This window comes from Taeniopygia guttata, chromosome 14 (assembly GCF_048771995.1).
Source record: "Taeniopygia guttata chromosome 14, bTaeGut7.mat, whole genome shotgun sequence".
Classification (NCBI taxonomy): Eukaryota; Metazoa; Chordata; class Aves; order Passeriformes; family Estrildidae; genus Taeniopygia; species Taeniopygia guttata.
The window spans coordinates 8,061,814-8,081,225 of NC_133039.1; the positions used below are offsets into that span (position 1 = coordinate 8,061,814).

General features: G+C 46.9%; 1 long non-coding RNA gene across 1 annotated transcript; it reads right to left on the minus strand.

Annotated features, from left to right (window-relative positions):
* Window positions 1-1,532: 1,532 nt before the first annotated feature.
* LOC140685107 (uncharacterized) lies at window positions 1,533-6,806 on the minus strand. The gene is made up of 2 exons (XR_012058319.1): window positions 2,316-6,806; window positions 1,533-2,138 (listed from the first exon to the last, which is right to left on the minus strand). It is a non-coding gene; the product is annotated as an uncharacterized lncRNA (long non-coding RNA).
* Between the last annotated feature and the right edge of the window lie 12,606 nt (window positions 6,807-19,412).

The window sequence follows — 19,412 nt, forward strand, 5'->3', positions numbered from 1 at the left end:
TCGAACAATAAACCTGCAGTGTAATCGGCGGGTAAAGGCCCCCCGGCGCTCATAGCTCCAGGCGCGGACAGCCGTGTGCCACCAGCATGGCCAGCGACTGAGAGGTTCTGCAGGTGCCCGGCCCGACCCCCGGCCCGACCCCCGGCCCGAGCCCCGGTCCGACCCCCGGCCCGAGCCCCGGTCCGACCCCCGGCCCGACCCCCGGCCCGACCCCCGGCCCGACCCCCGGCCCGAGCCCCCGGCCCGACCCCCGGCCCGACCCCCGGCCCAGCTCGGCGCGGCAGGGCAGCTGCAGAATGACGGGGGAGGCGATCGGCCGCCTCCAGGCTAGATTGCTGCCAGCGGCAAGGATGTGCGAGTGGGTGCATGGCATGAGAGAGCATTCCGCAAGTATGTGGGCTGTTCCTGACTGTATTTTTCTTACAGTCAATCTTTCACAGATTTATGCTGGAGAAATGGGAACATTAAATATCCCCTTGCTGTAATTCAGCATGCCGCAAGAGATATAGATTTAAATATTTAGTAGCACATAACTGGCTAAAAGCCTCGGCAACATTTTAAAAAATCACTTTTTAACAAAACTGGACTGAAATATTCCCCACAGTTAGAATTTATGGTTTGTAATCGGTGTTCTTGTGATAAATAGGAGTGAATATATATTTATGAACAACAAATGTTAATGAAGAAATAATATGGGAGCCCACCTTCAGGCTGTGTAGCTGCTAGTGCTCTGCAACATTCCCCGAGGAATGCTGACATTGAGCAAACAAAAAGGCCAGATCAACGGTGCCATTAGACTGAAAAATCCAAGAGAAAAGGAGCATGGTCTGGGCACAGAGGGCAGCTCAGAGGCGGCTGCACTCAGTGGGGGCTGCAAAGGCACGGCTGAGCTCGCTCCTCGCCTGCGGATCAGACATCGCGTGTCTGCGTCGCAGCCGGCAAACCTCCAGCACGACTGATTTGTATCGGGTGAGCCATTCATTTGCATGTGTTTCCCCGTGATAATAAACCTGGAGGCAAAGCCCACAGTAACTGCTGCTCTCTTCTGTCCGGCGGCAGGAAGAGATTTATCTCGGGGTGGTGATCTCGATTACCGCCTGGGTGCAGCACTGGCAGGAGCAGCATGCTGATTTCTCTGCACTTCACACCCAGTAGGAGCAGTCTGGGTTTTAATACTGGCCATCTTCTGCACCAAAACGTCGAATTAACACCAGCCAGACTGTGGAATGACAGAGAGCGTGGGGGATCCCTCCCCTCACATAGAAGCATCTGCTCCTGTGGGGGCTCTGCACTCCATCCTGGATCGAGTGGAGGGAACCACTGGGCTCCCCAAGGTTTGTGGAGGATACCACAGACCATGGACTGTGCAGGCAGAAAAGCAGTTCAAACACCATCCCAGGGCACCAGCTTCTGAGAGCAAGATCCACAGCAGGAGCTCTTGGAGCAGCCATCACATCTCTCTGCCCCACGGGGAGGCTGGCACTCGCCCCCACACTAGCAGCACTGAAGAACTACAGCAGCCAAAGGAAACATTTCCAATATTAAATAAAACAGACATGTTTATTGTGCAATAGAAGCTCTGTGATCTTGGAACACGATTTGCATAAACAGACAATTTGGCTATAAACAATTTCAACATTAACAGGTATTTACATATAGAACAACTCTCTCAAAATACAATTAAAGGCCTTGATGGATTGTAAAATGTCAACATATTTAAAAGGCTACAATGCATGCTTGGTTTATATCTCCTTGGTCAGACATAAAACTGGAGTTTGTTTACATTTTCTCGGCCAGAGCCCAGAGCACAAGGGGCTTCTGGCTCCCTGCATCAGGACATGCAGGGATCAATTTGCTGATTATTCCTCCACACTAAAATAATCTCTATTTTCTCTAAGAACATATTTAAAATAGGGAGGCTATGGTTCACCTCACCACTCCACTCACTCTGTACCCCTAAAATAATCTGCAGGACCCCTGTTTTCCATATTGCCCAAACAGAAGCTGGTAGGATGGCATTCATTCAAGGCTGAGATATTGCAGCAGAAGACAAGACCTGGACCTCACCCCAGGCTGCCTGAAAGCAGAAGAATCCCAAATCAGCAGCAGCCTTTTCCAGTCTGGTCCAGAACTTCTATCTGTTCAGAGAAAGCATCTGACACCTCAGCATTTACCAGAACACAAAAGCCAAAACCCACCTCTCCCCACTCCCAATAGAGTCTCCAACTCACAAGCTCACTACTTCACCCCACCAAAAAGCTAAGTACCCATCACAAATGGGAATATCTCCAGTATCAGCAGAAAGTCCTCCCTACCTCAAAGAGGATGCCTCACTACTGTGAGATGTGGGAGGTACATGTCCAACCACCCCTGGAGGAGAGGTACAGCACAGCTCGGGCACCCACATCCTGCAAGATGCTCTTTCCTCCCTCCAGGAGGAGAGTGCAGGCAGGAACTTCGCTGCCAGGCAGACCCGCACAGCTCAGCTCACCAGGCAGGAGCTCTGCAGCACATGGCAGCCAAGCGAGGTGGCAAGAACCAGGCTGCACACTTCTGTCTGGTTCAGCTTCACACCCTCAGAGCTTGGCTGTCAGAACCAGCACACAAGTCACCCAGCCAAGACTGTCTCAACTGCCAGGTGTGACTCATCCCTGGAAATCTCACCAGACACTTGGTTACTTTACCCCCAAGTTCTCTGCCTCTGACTGCACATTGAGGTTGCCTGAGAGAAAGAGAAGGCTGGAGCTGAAGTTTCTTCCCAAACTGCACTAGCCAAACACACCACCTACTGCTGAAATAATAAGCAAGAGCAATTGTCCTGACTGATCATTCTGAGAACATTTTGAAAGCTGCTCACAGCATTTCTTCTCTTCAAGGTTAGATTGTTCAGGGACTGAACAATTCTGTATTCATCCTAAAAACACAGAGCTTATTTATAAACTGCCTAATATATTTTAAAGGGCAGACACTCCACATTTTACTTTTTATTGCCACTTATCTTCCATGTCTGCTGCAGTTTTTTATCTTCTGCTATGCCAAGGCACATCTCTGCCGCCCTGCTGCTGTGTGGCTGACACGGTGGAACACCATGAACTCAGTTAAGTGCAGCCCTTGTAATCTGTCAGAGCTCATGGAGGGGATCCGGATGCTTTCCCAAATACCACTGATCTTATAAAGCAAAGCAAAAACCCATAAGCAGTCACTGACTGTGGAACTCAAAGAAAGACTGAGAGCTATACTCACAAAACCAACAACATCAGCCTGGGAAAGTGGTGGAGGAGCAGCTTCAAAAGTGAACAGACTTTGCTCCTGGCAGAGCAGCACCCTAGCTGGGAGTCTGTTCCATTCACAAGGAGCCATTTGCCTCCCTGTCCTCTTTTATGCTTTCCTTCCAGGCAGACCCCACACAGATGATGGTCACTGACAGGCGTTGTGCTCCTGGTTGGTGCTGAAACACAGCATCCCTGAGAGTCACCCCACCATCACCCCACCAACAACCCCACCCAGAGCTTCACCCCTCCAACAGCTTCAAGCCATATAATTACAGAAACGATGAAGTCTGAGAGACAAGTTACTTGTGACACACAGCACATGACATAGACACCAGCACACTTGGACTGGGTCTACATCATGGGATGATCAGTACAGAGATGGAAACCCACACAGTTTTCAATTTCTGAAAGAAAGCACATTTTTTTCCTTTATAGATTCTTGATAATTAACCTACTCAATGCTTTTTATTTGCATTGATCACATTTTATAGTATGATTAAATTTGTATGGAAGCAAACCAATTAGTTTTGTTTTACACTTATTGAATCCACTTTATGGTCAGACAAATTAACTCAGTTAGTTAGTTTGATTTATCTAACAGCATAAAGCTTGAAAACCTGGGCTCTCAGATAAACAATAATTATCTTTTTTGCTATTTTTCCTTCTTGGGAAAAACCATTAAACCTGGAGGCAGGTATGAAGAAGAAGCAAACATTCGCCAAAGACTGGCCCTTCCCAGAGATTTAAAAACTCAATCTGACTGTTTGCCCTCTGCCAAAGCCTCTGTTGAAAGGCACCACCATATTCTGCACAGAGACTGTCTCCTGGCAGACAGTGAGTGCCAGCACAGTGACCCTGTCCTCAGGAGTAAGTGCCAGGCTGTTTTAGGAAGGTGACTTGACCCACTGTTTGGGAACTGCATGTAGGCACAGAACTGATGGGTGCAGTGGGCATCCAAGATGGTCTCTTAGGGAACAACTGGAAATGCTGATCCAAGAGGGTGTACTCAGGGAAAATTACCTATGGGAGAGCTGGAGGGAGATCTCAGAAAAGCGAGCAGCCTGGGCAACCTATCAAGTCTTGCAGGGAAACCTGCTAATAGATGCCCCTTCCCCCTCAGTCTCCACCTGGGCTCTGCCTGTCCTGGCTGGCCCTTAGCCTGTCCTGAGGACAGGAGCTGCCACTGCTGTGGCAGGCAGTGGATGGGATGGCCCTTGTCAGAAGTGTGCATAGTGGGGCAAGCCTGGTTGAGAGCCCCACAGCTCTCAGAGCATCGTTCTTTCCAGTGCTGTGTCACTACAGAGATGTGCGTCAGGATCGGCCACAGGCCACAGCTGATGGCTGCCCTTTAGAGGTGGCCTGCTCCAAGGCTGGCCCCTCTCTCTTTGTTACTTGGGCAGGACACACAGTTTGGAAGAAATGATTGCCAGTGCTGGGGATGTGTTCCTCTGCACTAGAACAGAGCCCTTGCAGCTCAGCACCAGAGATAGGTCTCTGAGCCTGGTCTTCCTCCTGTGTAAGCATTCCTTAGCTTGGGGCTCAGCAACCCTCTCATGTATAGCAGGGCCCATCAGAAAATAAGTTTTTTACTGGCACAGTGAAACTGTCATTGACACAGGGACAAATGGGCCAAGGAAGTTTCCTGGCACCTGGGCAGCTCTGAAGCCCATCCTTTTTTGTATTCAGAAGCTTCAAGAAAAAGAATTTGTTCCCAGTTAGTAAATGAGATTTAGTTAATAAATTGGCACATGTGAGCAAGCTGCCAGTCGTTGCCATGCAATGCAATAAATGAAGAGATGGAAGCTTATTATTTTATGAGAAGAAGCTGTTTTGTTACAGGATGAAGTGCAGGAGAAATGTTATTTTTTGGCAGGCAGTGGCCACATTTGGTGATCTTTCATTTCACGTATCTTCACATGGCAGTCAGAATACTGCCAAGTCTGCTGAACTGTGCAGGGAAGCCCCTTCCTGACAGCTCCATTACCACCAGACTCCTCAGGCATGGGGGGCTCCTGTCACTGATGCAAGCCCCAATATAATATCTACAGAAGAAGCCACATCAGGTTACCCTGTACAGCTGCTGTATAGGAAATCCTGTTATGTTAGAATGTAAAACTGCAGGAGGAAGAAGGAAATTTGGAAATCCTGGGAGCAAATCCATTATCAGACCTATCATATGGGGCCCCGTTCCTTTGCTTCTTATTGATCCTGTAACATAAAATTCAAAAGCAGTATCTCTTACTGGATAAAACACTAGTTAGTTTCTAAAATATCAAACTTAAATATGATATTGAGAGACTGAGACAGCAACAGACTTCTAAGGTGGGGAACTGAACTGTAACTTGGAGGACTAAATGCAACAAACAAAAGCATCCTAGCTCTCCTCTGAAGTGGGTACAACTTTGCAGGGTCCTTAGAGGACACCATTGCTCCTCTTCCTTACAATGGTCTCCTTGAGAGGCTTCAAGTGCACAGATTCCACAACTGCCATTTGGCCAAGCCACAAAGCACTGTGAAAGTCAAACCTTGGACTGGGAGCGGCACACCATCTGTTCAGGCCTGAAAGACAGGAAATCACTATCACAACTACAACCTAATCATGATCAGCTGCCTGGCAGCTGACAAGAACACACAGTGTCTGGTGAAGAGCAAAAATGCCTATCAGCTGAGCCCTGCAAGAGAGAAATGATGCAGAGTCTGGGGAACAGTGCATCCCCCACTTCGGGAGGCCCTCCTCCAGGGCAGAGAACCCATATCACTGAAGAAACTGAACTGTTAGTTTTCAGGCTGCTATGATACATCCAATTTTGCTTTTTAACAGTTGCTGTCCTTTTTCTCCTGTCTTTGGTCTTTCTTTTCTTTCTGGAACAATAACAAGAGCAGATAGGCATGCTTTAATCTGCTCCCAGGGAAAGGTGGAATGCTGATTGCTTGCTGTGCCTCTTTTGGTCAAGCATTTTTATCCTGAATTGCTATGGGGAAAGGTCTTGGCTCTTCAGGCAGCAGCTTTTGTCTTTTTGTAAGCTGAAGGGTTTTTCCCAAAGTGAGTACTGAAATGCTTCAATGATCTTTAAAAAAACGTTGTGCAGATTTTGTGAGATTTCAGGCTGAGTAAAAGCAAAATTTAACATGCCGAATGTCATTTTTTAAGGAGTTAAGCAAAAGGCTACTGGAGCTGTCAGAGTTTAAGCTTCAACCTTTATGTTTACAAAGCAAAAAGGGCAATTAGATGTGGAAAAATAAATTTTTCCAGGACTCTGTCAGCAGCTGTGGTTTGTACTCAGACTTCTGAATGACAGGCTAGTTTAGTGCCGCAGGCAGAGAGTCAGTGTAGAGCAGCCCTGACATTTCTTTGATGCTAAGCAGTGTACCCTAATAAAGATGTGCTTTGAAGTCACTCCCTCTTGCCTGGCATGCAGGCATTACAGAGCATTCCCAGGGCAGCAGGACTGGGACTGGCTGCATGCTCCAGGCATCCCATGCCTGGCATTCTGCTTCCCTCCTTGCTTCAGACTTCCTCCACACATCCATCCACTGAACCTGAGGAAGAAAGTTTTGGAATAAATTAAAGATATGGCTAATAGGCAAGTTCTGTGCTTTCACCTCCCAGCTATTTCACAAAGCCTGTTTTCACCAAGGAGTTGAGGACAGAATACCTCATGGTCCTGTAAGCAGAGTCCATGAATGAGCACAGCCCAGCCTGTGGCAAGGACGGGTGCCCAAGCTTGCACCCAGTCGCAGTCCTCCAAGCACCTGCATGAGCAGCTGAAGGCAGGCCTGCTTTCTCAGCAGATGGAGCAAGCTCCTCTTGGCTCTTTTCCTGTGCTCCCTGACAGTCAGTTTTTTGCCTGTGGCCCGGCCAGCAGAGTCCCTGTGAAAGGAGGGCATGGACTACAGACAGCAGCTCCCCAGCGCCAGCTCTGAGGTCCTGGCTGCCATTCAGGGAAGGACTGCACGCCCTTCCCATTCCCTTTCTATCAGCCTCCTGTTCTTCATGCATTTCTTCTCTCTGCAAAGACCAAAGTGCAAAAAGAGAGATGAACAGAAGTGGGGGAAGGCACTGGGAAGCCCATCTCCAAGTGTGAAGTGACAGCAGATGGCAGCGGCACTGCTCCCTGGCAGATGAAGAACATGTCAAAGGCAGTCATTGCAGCAGCCTGCCTGACTGCCTTGGCTCCCAGCTGCCAGCAACCGTTGGACTTGGATCTCCCAGGACGCAGCACATTCTTGAGCCTCCTCCCACAAAGCTACAGCCACAGGCACTGGAGCAGCTCCTTAACCCCTCAGGAAGGATGCAGCAGTGCAGGGTCAGACCATGGCCCTGCAGCACAAATTTGCTCAGCGCTGCCCGGGTATGAACTGCTCCTCACATGCTCAGCAAAGTAACATTGCTCCCTCTGCCATTTACTACCCAGAGCATCAGTGGCTTGTGCCAAGCACAGCTTTTGGCACACCTCCATACGCAGCCTCAAGCCTGGGCACACAGGTCCGGGAAGGAGCAGGACCAGAGCAACAGCAGCACTCAGCTGCCAGTGGGCAGAAGACCACGGTCCTACCTCAGAACTGGAGCTGGGCATCCCAGAGTGAAAACTTAATTAATTATAGCACTAAGCACTGCTGTGATGCCTTTACATTTACAAAGGACTGGGTAAACACTAACTAATTAAACTACTCTACTTAGCAATTATATAGTTCTTTATATTTTCCAGGTCCTGTGCAAACATTAGCTAATTATTCTACTCAATTATTTCCATGTTTTATATTCCAGATCACTGTACACTGGTGGCATGAGGAGGAAACCTTAACAGGGACAGTAGAAAGCACACTTAGATTTAGGTGCCTGACATATTTTGGGGAGATATATTGAGAAGGTGTCAGCAGTCCTGGACAGTCCTTTCACCACAGCATGCCAAGAAAAGTAGAGAAGTCAAAACTAAAGAAATATGAAGCATTTTCCATCATAAAGTTCCTAAAATAACAGTCTGCCTATCACACACTCTCCAAACAAGGATTAATGTGCGTCCCCTCATGCAGAGCCACAGGTCCCTGTTTATTTCATTTTAACTTTTTTTTTTTTTTGTCAACAGCGCTTGCTGAGGTACTTGCTGTGCTCTGCTGACCTCCACTATTTGGGATGGCATGTGAATTGATTGCAGTTGAAAGATTCTTACTGGAATAAAATGAGCTTCTCAATTATTGCCATCCAAATAAACTCCTGTGTTCCAGAGATGTCCACCAGGAAGCACTTCCATAACCACAAGTTCATGACAACAGGTATCTCCAGCTCGCAAAATACACATGGAACTCCTGGGACTGTATTTCCTTTGACTGCTTTGTACTTGGCAGAGAAGCTCATGTCTGTGAAAGGCGAGTACCTTGCCCATAGTTCTGGCAATTATTTAGAGTTACATTAACATACAGATCAAGCATACTGCCTAATAGACCCATAGTATTTATTTTTTATTATAACCTATTAAAGATGGATTCTCTCAAGTTGCTGTAATAGAAGAAAGCTTTCTGAAAAGCTGATTTAAATAGAACTACTCATGTTTTTGTGTACCTGAAAAGATTTTTCTTTTGACTGATACAGTGAGCACTGCCTATGGGCACTAGTAATTTGAGTTCTGATAGAGTTGGCATTGGCATTATAACACTAATTAGTAACTAGTTTTTAAATTTGAATTAATTAGAGGACTACGCATCTGAGGTTAAAAAAAACCCAAAACGTTCATTAAACATTTACCTGTGCTTGTACTTGCACACCCCAGCCTGATTCTGAAGAACAGCAAGTGTTCACTCACATCTCAGCTCTGCCCACAGATGACAGCAGTGTTGCTTCCAGAGCAGCATTCGACCCAAGCAGATGGGCACCCAGAAGCCCAACTCCTCCAACAGCTGCATTCACATCCATTCCCGGGAAAATGGGGCATGGGAACACTGCAGAAGGGAGCAAATGGGGCAAGGGGGAGCTGGGACAAGGAGCCAGGTAGCAGTGCCACAGATCCTCCCAGAGCCTCTCAGCATTGCTCTCCCCACAGCAGGAAAAAGCACTCAGGGCACAGGACAACTGAACAGATTTTGTTCCCACAGGAAAGACCTAAGAGAAAATTTTAACCAGCAAATGTAAACAGATAACAAAACAGATGCTGACATGGCCAAACAGTGGTGCAGAGCAGCAGTAACCAGTGAAGCCTTTGCTCCCTGGCACGCATGGCTTTCCCAGCAGCAGCATTCTCACCATCCTATGCCACCGTCCCCCCAGTGTCCTCTCATGTTGTCTGGAGATGCTGTACAAACCTGCAGGGAGATGAGAAGCAAGCAACAGGACAGCTCCAAGCACCAGCACTTCTCAGTCCCACTCTGGAATACCAGGACAGAGGAGCCGTGTTTTGCATACAAAGGATGCCTAGCAGAGGAGAGAGGATCTGTGCTGGGGAGAGGGTCAGTATCCAAATGAGGACAAGGCCAAAGGAGGAAGATGGACATCCAATGCTTCTCTGTTACTGCTCAGCTGGGAGCAGGGAGATTTTCGTGATCCACCACAGCCCCTTCGTTAGATCCAATCAGACAGGGAAACAAGCAAGAGGCATGCTCTTTCCCAAGGCTTCCTGAGTCCTCAGTTGCAGACAGATACAATGAGCTTGAGATTTGAAGGGTTCCACACGTCCTCTGCAATAAGCAGCACCAGCATGAACAAGTTATGACACGTTTCTGCCACAGCAGAAAACAACTACATGGTCCAACAGACAAAGGCCAGAAGCTGGGATGCAGCACCTGCCAAGGACTAATGATCACATCAGTATGATTTCAGCATCACTCCATAGCTGAATCTGCCACACCATCCCCAGCCTGCTTGGACCAGCACCCTACACACCTGTGCAGCCCTGCAGCCCCGCTGCTGGCTCAGGCCACGAGCCCAGCATTAAACCTGTGCTCAGCAGCTGCTTCCTGCTCTCTGCTCTTGGGCCATCCCCTCTGCACCTGCCTCATGGAAAGGAAAGCAAGGCTAAGAACCTGGACAAGAGATAAGGAAGCCATGGTGCTGTGCCTGCTGCTTTTGGGGGAGTAAAGGGTGAATCATAACTTCATCAGCCTACTAGGAAAAGAACCAATAATCTGGCAATTGTATGTAGTCCATTTCAGTGAGAGACTCATAACCTAACCAGCCCTTGCAGTCAGAGCGAATAAAATATATGCTGACATCAGTATACAGAGATTCCCATTGGAAGCCACTTTCACTGCAGTGTCATGAATCTTTCCAGAAGCAGCTTGAAAAGATTCACTCAGTGTATCAATCTTCCTGGGGAGTAGAGCTGATGATGGTTGTATACATAATAATGCTTAAGCCAATTCATATGCACTGCTAGTGGCTATCTACAAGTCCTGGCCATAATTAGTGCATTAAATACAAACATATAACTAATAACTCTGAAAGACCCTCTCCAGGGGCAGTGAAATCCTCTGCCTTGGCTACTGTCAGCTCCTCAGGTTTCTTCTATAGTGGCACAATCTCCCCTTGATTCCAAGAAGGAGAATGGAAAACCATAACTCTTCTCTTTGTTCAGGTGACACATTTTTATGAGCCAAATTCTTTACTTTAGGTTTTGATGGTGATTCTGAGACTTTATGTTTGTCCTGTAATCACAGCGCTCCTCTGAAGCAGGAGCAGAGCCCATAACTGCTGCTGCCTTAGTCAGCTTGTGCTGGAGGAGGCAAAGCTGCCCCACTGCAGCACCCTGAAACAACCCTGGCTGCCCTTGCTGGGGTACCATGGGTGCCCAGCTCTCCACGACGAAGCCGGCTCCCCTCTGCAGCCAGCCAGCCTGGACAGGCGGACCTGCACTCTCCCTCTCTTCTGGCATGAGGAGCCCAGGAGCTGTAAGCCCAGCATCAGCTAATGGAGCAGGTGACGGGGAGCTCTCTGGATCAGGACCTCCCAAGCAGCCAGGATTTCTTGAGCAGTATTTGTATTTTCATACCTGTTATCACACATACTCCTTGGGGGTGACACATTGGCAAGGTGAAACAAGCTTAAATGCCACATCTTCTGCAGAAAGCATGTGATGCATCCTTACCAGACATCCATGTGCTCCAATACTGCTGGGACCACTCACTCCATGTGCAGGAAAATCCCTCTAGAAGCAGCATAATGCTGTTGCAGACTTTCCCATGTAATAGAGTCTGTGTGTCTTTTTCTTTCTTTTTGATTCTTGTGGGGTTTTTTAACAGGTAGTAAATCACCTTAAAACTTCCCCTTTCATCATTACACAAACAAAATCTGACCATTAATCCCCTGTTTATCCTGTGTGCACACATAGCTCTGGTTACTGCAACTGTGGGAGTCCCCCATTTATTCAGTGAAATAAGCAGGCACCTGTTTTGTGCTGCCAGAGGAATGTGACATTTGAGAGAGAACACAGTATTCCCCCTTCCTTACCATGGTGTGTGCTTTACTGCTGGCTCATAGGTATGCCCTGCACTCTGGCCACTGAGGAGGTAACGCAGGACACTCCAGAGGAGGCAGCCCCTGAGCATGCTGTGAGCTCACTCTGGGGACACTACACTGCCATCACTTGTCACAGGTTTGTAGGAATGAAGTGTCATCCTAGATCACAGTCTTGTGAGTGACTTTCTGTGAAGAAAGGGAATAGAAAAGAAAACATCTTACAAAGCAGATTATAGCTGCCTTCACCTTTCCCACCTCTGTATGACTGAGGTGCAGCTCCTGATACACTGGCTGTGTCCTGGTTTTGTGGGCAGCAGCTCTGAGCTGGGACCCTCTGTGCCATCCTCCATAACAACCACGCTGAGGGTAGGAGAGCCCAGACTGGGTGGCCACGCCAGATCAAGTCCAAATCCAGTGTTAAGAGCCCTTTATAATCGTTTTCTACAGCAGCTGAATCACAGATGCTGCTTCATCAAGCTTGAGATTCATCAGCCATTGCTAGTGTTTCACACAGTAACAAAATAGTATTTTAAAGAAAGCAAGTACACTGGCTTCTGGGCCTGCCATCCCCCACTGAAGCCTGGCAGCCTGCTTGCTGCCAGGTCTGACAGGTAGGCAGAGATGGGAAAACCCCTCATGGCTCTTTTTATTGTGATAGCCCTATATGAAGCTGCAAACATATCTGTCACCTTCCAGCACATTGTTTACCAGCTCTCCTCAACATTCCCCAAACAATATTTTCTAGAGACTGTAATTCAATACCTCACACCCCAGAGCTGTAGCATCAGCCCAGAGAGCAGAATGATGAATCTATTGTGTTCCTCCTGAGCTTGGTCTTGGGAACTGGTTTGTGCTGTTCCAGCTGTTAATTATCCCTCTGCTTTTTGCTGTTCTCATCCCACCTGTGCCTCTGTATTTATCATATGGGTCTACATACACTAAAAACATCCTTACTCTTTAAAGTATAAGGAGTAATTTATCCCTTTTGTGCAACACAAGGCAGCTCAGGGGACCAAATGGCAAGACTTGATCAATAAGGCACTCACTAGATTAGAGACACTGGGGCTCAGACCTCGAAGTGCTTGTTTAGAAAAAATGCAAGAGAATGAACTAAGAATGTTAAGTACAGACACAAATGCAATTTCCACCAGTCTCCCTTCCCCATCCCTTCCCCAGCCTGCCCCCAGAGACATCCTCACACTAATCATTGCTGAGGACACCCTCCAGAGCCAGGCCAGGCCAGGTCAGGCTGCTCACTGGGAAGAACTGTTCCTGCCCTCACAGGCATGGCAGCGCTGTCTCTGCAAGCAGCCAGTGCACAGGAGGAGCACCCCACTTTGCTGGGAAGCAGCACACCAGCCTCCCTCTGTTCAGCCCCCAGCACCCACTCAACACAGAGCACTGCTCTCAGGCGGGTGTTACCTGGTCTCACCCAGGGAGTTGCAGCCAGAACACTCCTGCTCACTCCAGAGTCCCACCATGGTTCACTCACTCCCCCAAACCTTTAGTTAGTGTGAAGTATAAATGTTGAAGGCTGGACATTCACTTTCATAGCATGCAATCCAGAGGACCAACCAGTAATACTGACAGGTAATTTAGAGGTGCCAACACCTGTCCTTCATGTGTTTCTAGTGACCATATCTTAGATCTTTGTCCACACTGTACTGCACCCTCCCTTTCTCACCACTCCAGTACTGCTGCAGGGCTTTCTCACATCTTGTTCTCTGCTTATAATGACAGCTTGGATTTCTTAGGAAACCTGCAGCCTTATGGAACAGCCATGATGTACCCAACTCAGGATCACTGGCAGAATTGCTGTCCTGCTTTCCACCCCTGGTCAAGAGACTTCCACTGAGGCACCACACATCTCACTCCTTACAAAAGTGAGGGGTTGTTGCTGACCACAAGGACACTTTGGTTCCAAGGATCTCATACAGATAATTAAGACCCATGCTGCCACTTCTTGCACTGGGAATTGCTGATATTTAATAACATTTCCAAAATATTTTTAATAGAAATTTCAGGTCTTGTTTCTAATATGACATTTATCTTCTATTAGCATGAAAACAAATAGAAAAGCCTGAAAATCATTGCTTATATTATAAATTACTTTATTGTTGGTTATTACTTTCTCCATTAAGCTGTCACAATCTGTGCTTCCTCCCATTTTTGTGATGGCCAGCCACTGAAATCCATCATGTTTTCCATGTGATTTATACAGGACCCTAGTGATAACTTTATTCACCAAGAGGATAATTATCAGCTATATTATTAAGGCTGCTCAGTTGCCCTAGGGGATAATGTGTCAGAAAGGTTAAAATCTTGACAAGCAATAGAGTATGTATTACAATTACACTGGTGCCAGGATAGATAACTGACTGTGAGCAAGGAACTAAGCTACATCTTTGCAGCCTTTTCCCAGTAAAGACAGCAATGCTGTGGTCACACTGAACACATCCCTACAGGACTGCGGCAGCCTAGGCCCATCATCTGGAGGGGACTCAAATAAAGGGACATGCCCCTTCTCATTCACATATATTGACCATTTAAGCACTGACAACTGTGCCCTCAGTGAGTTTCTTTTTGATTCATAATCAAACAGGATGTGTAGCTGAAGTAGAGGAGGTTTTTCTATAATCCTTCTGTATTTCCTCCCATGTCCCCTAAAAAAGCTTTTCTTCATAAGAATGGCAGAAGGAGGGAGAGGAAAGAACTGGCCTATTTGAAATGAAACAGATTTCTTCTGGGACTGGAGCAACCAGGTGCATGCCTTATTGGTATAATGGTATATAGGTATAATCTGAAGGATATTGCTGATATAAATTGCTTTTTGGTTCAGGCACTAACAAAACAAAGTGCTGAATAACTTGGCACTACATTTAAAGTGAGACCATAAAACTAACCTTGGTCATTCCTCCAGTTCTACTATTGTTACATGAAGAAAACTAGACCAGGGATGGAAGAGCTCATAAATAATTCCTCATGGAAAGCACGTACACCAGCCAGACAAAAATCTCTCTCTGAGAAAATGTGGAAAAGTAGTAGACTTAACCTACTTCAAAATGTCATTTTTTGAAGAGAGAAAAAGCCAATCCACGTCTCTTTCTTGATGCTTAAAGGATGTGCCTGTACCGTAGCAGCATGTTAAGCACCAAGCCCTAGATCTGGCTTTGAGCAGCTGAAAGAACTTGCTTCCTCAAGCTCTGCCACTTCCCTCCAGTATAATCATATTGGAAATAGATGGTCACCTATGGATAAACATGACTGAACAAGAACTGTGAGACATTTAATAAACTACGTTGGTTAACTTTCTTCTGCTAAGGAAGTGCCAATGACTACAGAAACTGTACTTACCTCAGGTTCATCTACATTTCACTGGATTTGTCCAGGGGAACATAACTAGTGTGGAGGACTGTAGTCCTAGAGATGAGGGTCAGAGCTCTAGCCCAGCCAGCCTGAGACACCCTGAAGCATTTCTCTGGAATATGAGCTCGTGCTACCCTTTCACTGGTCCTTTGAATGAGTCATGGATGCTGGAGAATTAGAGGTAATTCAACAAAATATCATTTCTCTGTTCACCACAAGTACAAAAAATGAGAGCTTTTGGCTTTCTTTTATTCAGACCGAGAAGCCTTGTATAATAGATGCAGCCTTGTGCTCATCAGCAACAGTTTTTCAACCCAAGAGGTGCAAGACACACCCCTGGGGCAAGAAGCAGATTCAAGAGCCCTACAGTAACTCCTAATCCTGCCAAAAATTAGCTATAGTGAGCCCACAAGGCACTCCAGCTCCCCTCTGCAGACTCCCTGGAGTCCCACAGGAGATGCTTAATGCAGTTCTGGAGGAGAAGCTCCTTGAGTACTCACAACCATCTCTGTCTCCAGGCTTAACATTTACCCTAGAGCTGGACAACTTATTTATGCAGCACACTTCTCAGGGCTCCAAATGACAAGCCCTCTGCAAGGGTGACCAGGGAGCTTGCCTTCCTGCTTAATCCCCAGGCTTTTCCTCCTCTATCCAAGGAGTAGTCAGGCATTCAGCAAAGTATCAGAGCCAAGCATGACTTAAGGACCTATTCGTGTCACCCCCAATGCCAACTTCAGCATAAATGCACCAAAGTCCTTGGAGCATGCCATTGGCTTCCCATGCAAGGGGGTTTCCACAAAGAGGCATGACTGCAGTCAGTGCTCCCCTCACACAGGAAGGAGGGCTGAACCCCCAGAAAGTCTCCTTTTCTCTGAAAATTTGTTGTTAACTTCCCTGATGACCCCCACACCATGTGCTGCAGGAGTGTTAAAACACGGACAGATAACCAAGAGTCTCCTCAGATGACAGCTTTGTGGGACTGATTTAGAATGCCTGGCTCAGCCTGGCCACAGCTGGTACTGCCCAACACCCTGTGAGAGGATGAGCAAGACATGAGCAGCACGAGCTGCAACAGAAGCTCATTTGGTCCACAGGCACCTTGGGAACTGAACGTGTTTTACAGTGTCACATCAGCACACAGAGAACAGATGACATAAACAGAGGTGAATTAAAACCCATGTCTCATGAAGGCAAATGGCTGTGCATGCAGCATCTACTCAGCCTGCAGTTTCCAATCAGCAGAAATTTTAAGTACTACCATTTACAAAGGTTCATCTTCACCTTTTGTTTGACCATAAATCTCTGAAGCTCACCTTGTTAAAGAAAAGTGTGGAACAGCAGGAGTCTTGTACCTCTGCCACACCTCCCCCAGTGCATTTCTCTCTGATGCATTACAGATCATCTCCAGGAGAGATACATCTGCATTACAAAGCATGAATACTCCTTTCAATAACAGCAGTGTCCACCTCATGCCTGACAGCAGGAGACAGAGTATTTCATTTGCACTCACCTGCTCCCACCAACAGCTCAGCCTGCTCTGGGCAAAGTCTCTAGGAGGTGTTTCCTAGGTGTGCCACAGGGAGCAAGAGCACTGGGCTATTTGGTAGGAGTTTTCCTGGGCTTGTCTTTAGCCCATTATTAAAATGTCCAGACAAAATCACAGAGAGAGGCAGCCTGGGGAAGGCACAGGTAGATGGTCACTACATCTTCTCTCCTACCAGAAGCATTGAAGGCTGAACTCCCTCCTCATTTGAAAGAAACACTTCATATTTACTGACAGAGAATTAGACAACACAGACTGTAAGAGGAAAGCATGATTAAATAACACACTGTCCATGGCACAATGCATACAAATGTCTACGTTGGCTCTCTGTATGCTATCATCTAGCATTATAATACTTTGCAGAGCACCAGAAGACTGTCTCCACAGGGCTATTACATCTGACTCCTGATAAAACCTTTCCTGAAGTATTTTTGTCCCATTGTGTCTTGCAGATGTTTCCCTTTTTAATTTCTCAGAGACAAGTAACTACATCTCTGAGAAGAACTTTCTTCAACAACACTCTGTTTACTGCCAGATCTCCTTTTTCAGCTAGTACTGGTTATGTTTATCCTTGTTTATCAGATGGGCAAACTGCAGCCCAGGCCCTTGGTTTAGGTTAACAGCACAAACATGTTCAAATAAAAATCAGCTTTATATTATTGGAAGCCCAATAGCTATGAAAAGATGGGAAACATGAAGTCTTCTCACAGCACAAGGCTCCCTGGCACTGGGCTACAACAGAAGACTGGAGAGCACTGATGGTATAAAGTCAGTCCCCCACTCAGCTTCTGCCACAGAACCTGCAGCCAGAATGTACCTGTTTGCATGCAGGTCACAAGCCTCCGTCGTTATTGGGTTGCAGCTGCTGGGAACATACAAATCACTCGGTGCCTCTTCAGGGAACCCAATCCCACAGGGCTGGGAAATTCCTCCTACCAGCTGCTGTCCATTTGTGCTATAGTCAGCATAAATCCAGGAATCAATATTACTGCTTGTAGGAATTACAAGCATTAAGGATGTTAGATAGAAGGTGAACTTGTCCTTTCCTAGAGCTAAATGCCTCTTCATGGCACTTAAGCAGCCTAGCAGTAATCTGCCCTTGCTGGATGTACAATCACAGAGGCTCTGCCAGTACTATAAACAGATGTGGAGAGCAGAACCAGCACCTCAGAGGACAGTACATCCGCAGAGCAGGTGCCAATGTGACCAAAGAAAGTCTGAGAAACAGAGCTCCTTCTCAAGGGAGATAGTGCAGAAAGGTGCCAAAGTCTCTTCCCTTCCTCATGGGATAACATCAGACTGAAATAAAAAACACAGAGCAAAGGTGTCCCCTGTTCTTAAGGGAGGTAGAAATTTCAGGATTCACCTACCCTGGATCCAGAAGCACTGCTGTTGAAATCTCCAGTCTTCACAGCACATAGACCCCTACCTCTACAGAAAGTCCAGTTCTACTAAGATATATATAATGAGGCGTTTTGTCCAAGCTCACCTGTAAGAAGAAACAAATTTACTTGTCCATTTCCTTCAGTGAGCTGTAAACACACTTCTGATACAGCCCTTTGACAATGGCATCCTTGCTGCAGCTGAGACTGGCAAGTTGGTGTTAGTGACCTCACACTGTCCCCCTGGGTAAGTGCAGGGCATGTTTCCAACTCTCAGGCTGATAAACTTGCAGAGTTGCATAGGCCAAGTAGAAAGTATAGGAGGCATTCTTCCTCCTAAAATTAAATAAACCTTATGTGAAAAATGCCATTTGGAGTGTCTTGAGCTGTCAATTGCAGGAGAAAGTGATATTGATTTCTACAGAAACTTTATTTGAGTAACCTATTAAATGAAACTTATTTGACACAGATGACTCCAGCAATTTAATTCCCAAGTGAAGTGTTGTCTCCAAGGCTTTGCAATGTTCTTTAACCTGAATGATGAAAGGCATTTTCCTTACAGCCATTTGCTGATGGATCTCAGGGTGTTTGTAAATAAAGTCCTCCAAAGAATCCAGAACATGCTTTCACTGGCAAAGTGCAGCTGATACCCCTGACACCCAGAACATACCAGGCTTTAGGAGTAAAGCTAAAGGTGCAAAGAGCCTGACAAGAACTGCCAGACTCTGTGGCCTCCACCTGGACAAAAGTGCTGAGAAAAGCCCCAGGATGCAAGAGTTCAGTGGCTGCAGGTGTCACAGTCCTGCCCCAGCCAACACTTGTGCCAGGGCAGTCCAGCTCAGGACTGAGGTGTGCTCAGGCCTCAAAACCTCCTCACCTTCCTCCTGCACATTTCTATCTCCATGTGCCTCAAGGCAAAGCTAGAGTTGCAGAGGCATTTGCTTTTCAGTCCAGCCCCCTCTGCACTGCGCCTTGAAAACTTGTTAGCTGGCTGTGATCACAAGGCTGCCTGTCATGCTTCAGGGACCACTCACTTCTGCTCAGCAAACATTTTACACAATTTGTTTTTTTAAAATAAGCCAGTTTACTTTTTATTTGAAATTTACATGAAACAATTAAATAGCAAAAGTGTCAGATTCCATTTCTTTCATCAAAGTAGCTTAATCATGTCTGGAGAGTCAGCACCAACAACCCCAGTCCTTTGGTTCTCACAGCCTCAAGAGCTCGTGCTGCAGCACCAGACCAGCTGTGCAGAGCCCTGGCTCTGTCACATGCCCTACAAGGGCTGCTTGTGCTGCGAGCTGAGTGTCAGCAGTCCTTCTCACCCCAAAGTCCCTCCCAAGGGCCCTGTATGGGCAGACACACACACTTACCTGTTCACTTTAATCCTTCTGTTCCCAAAG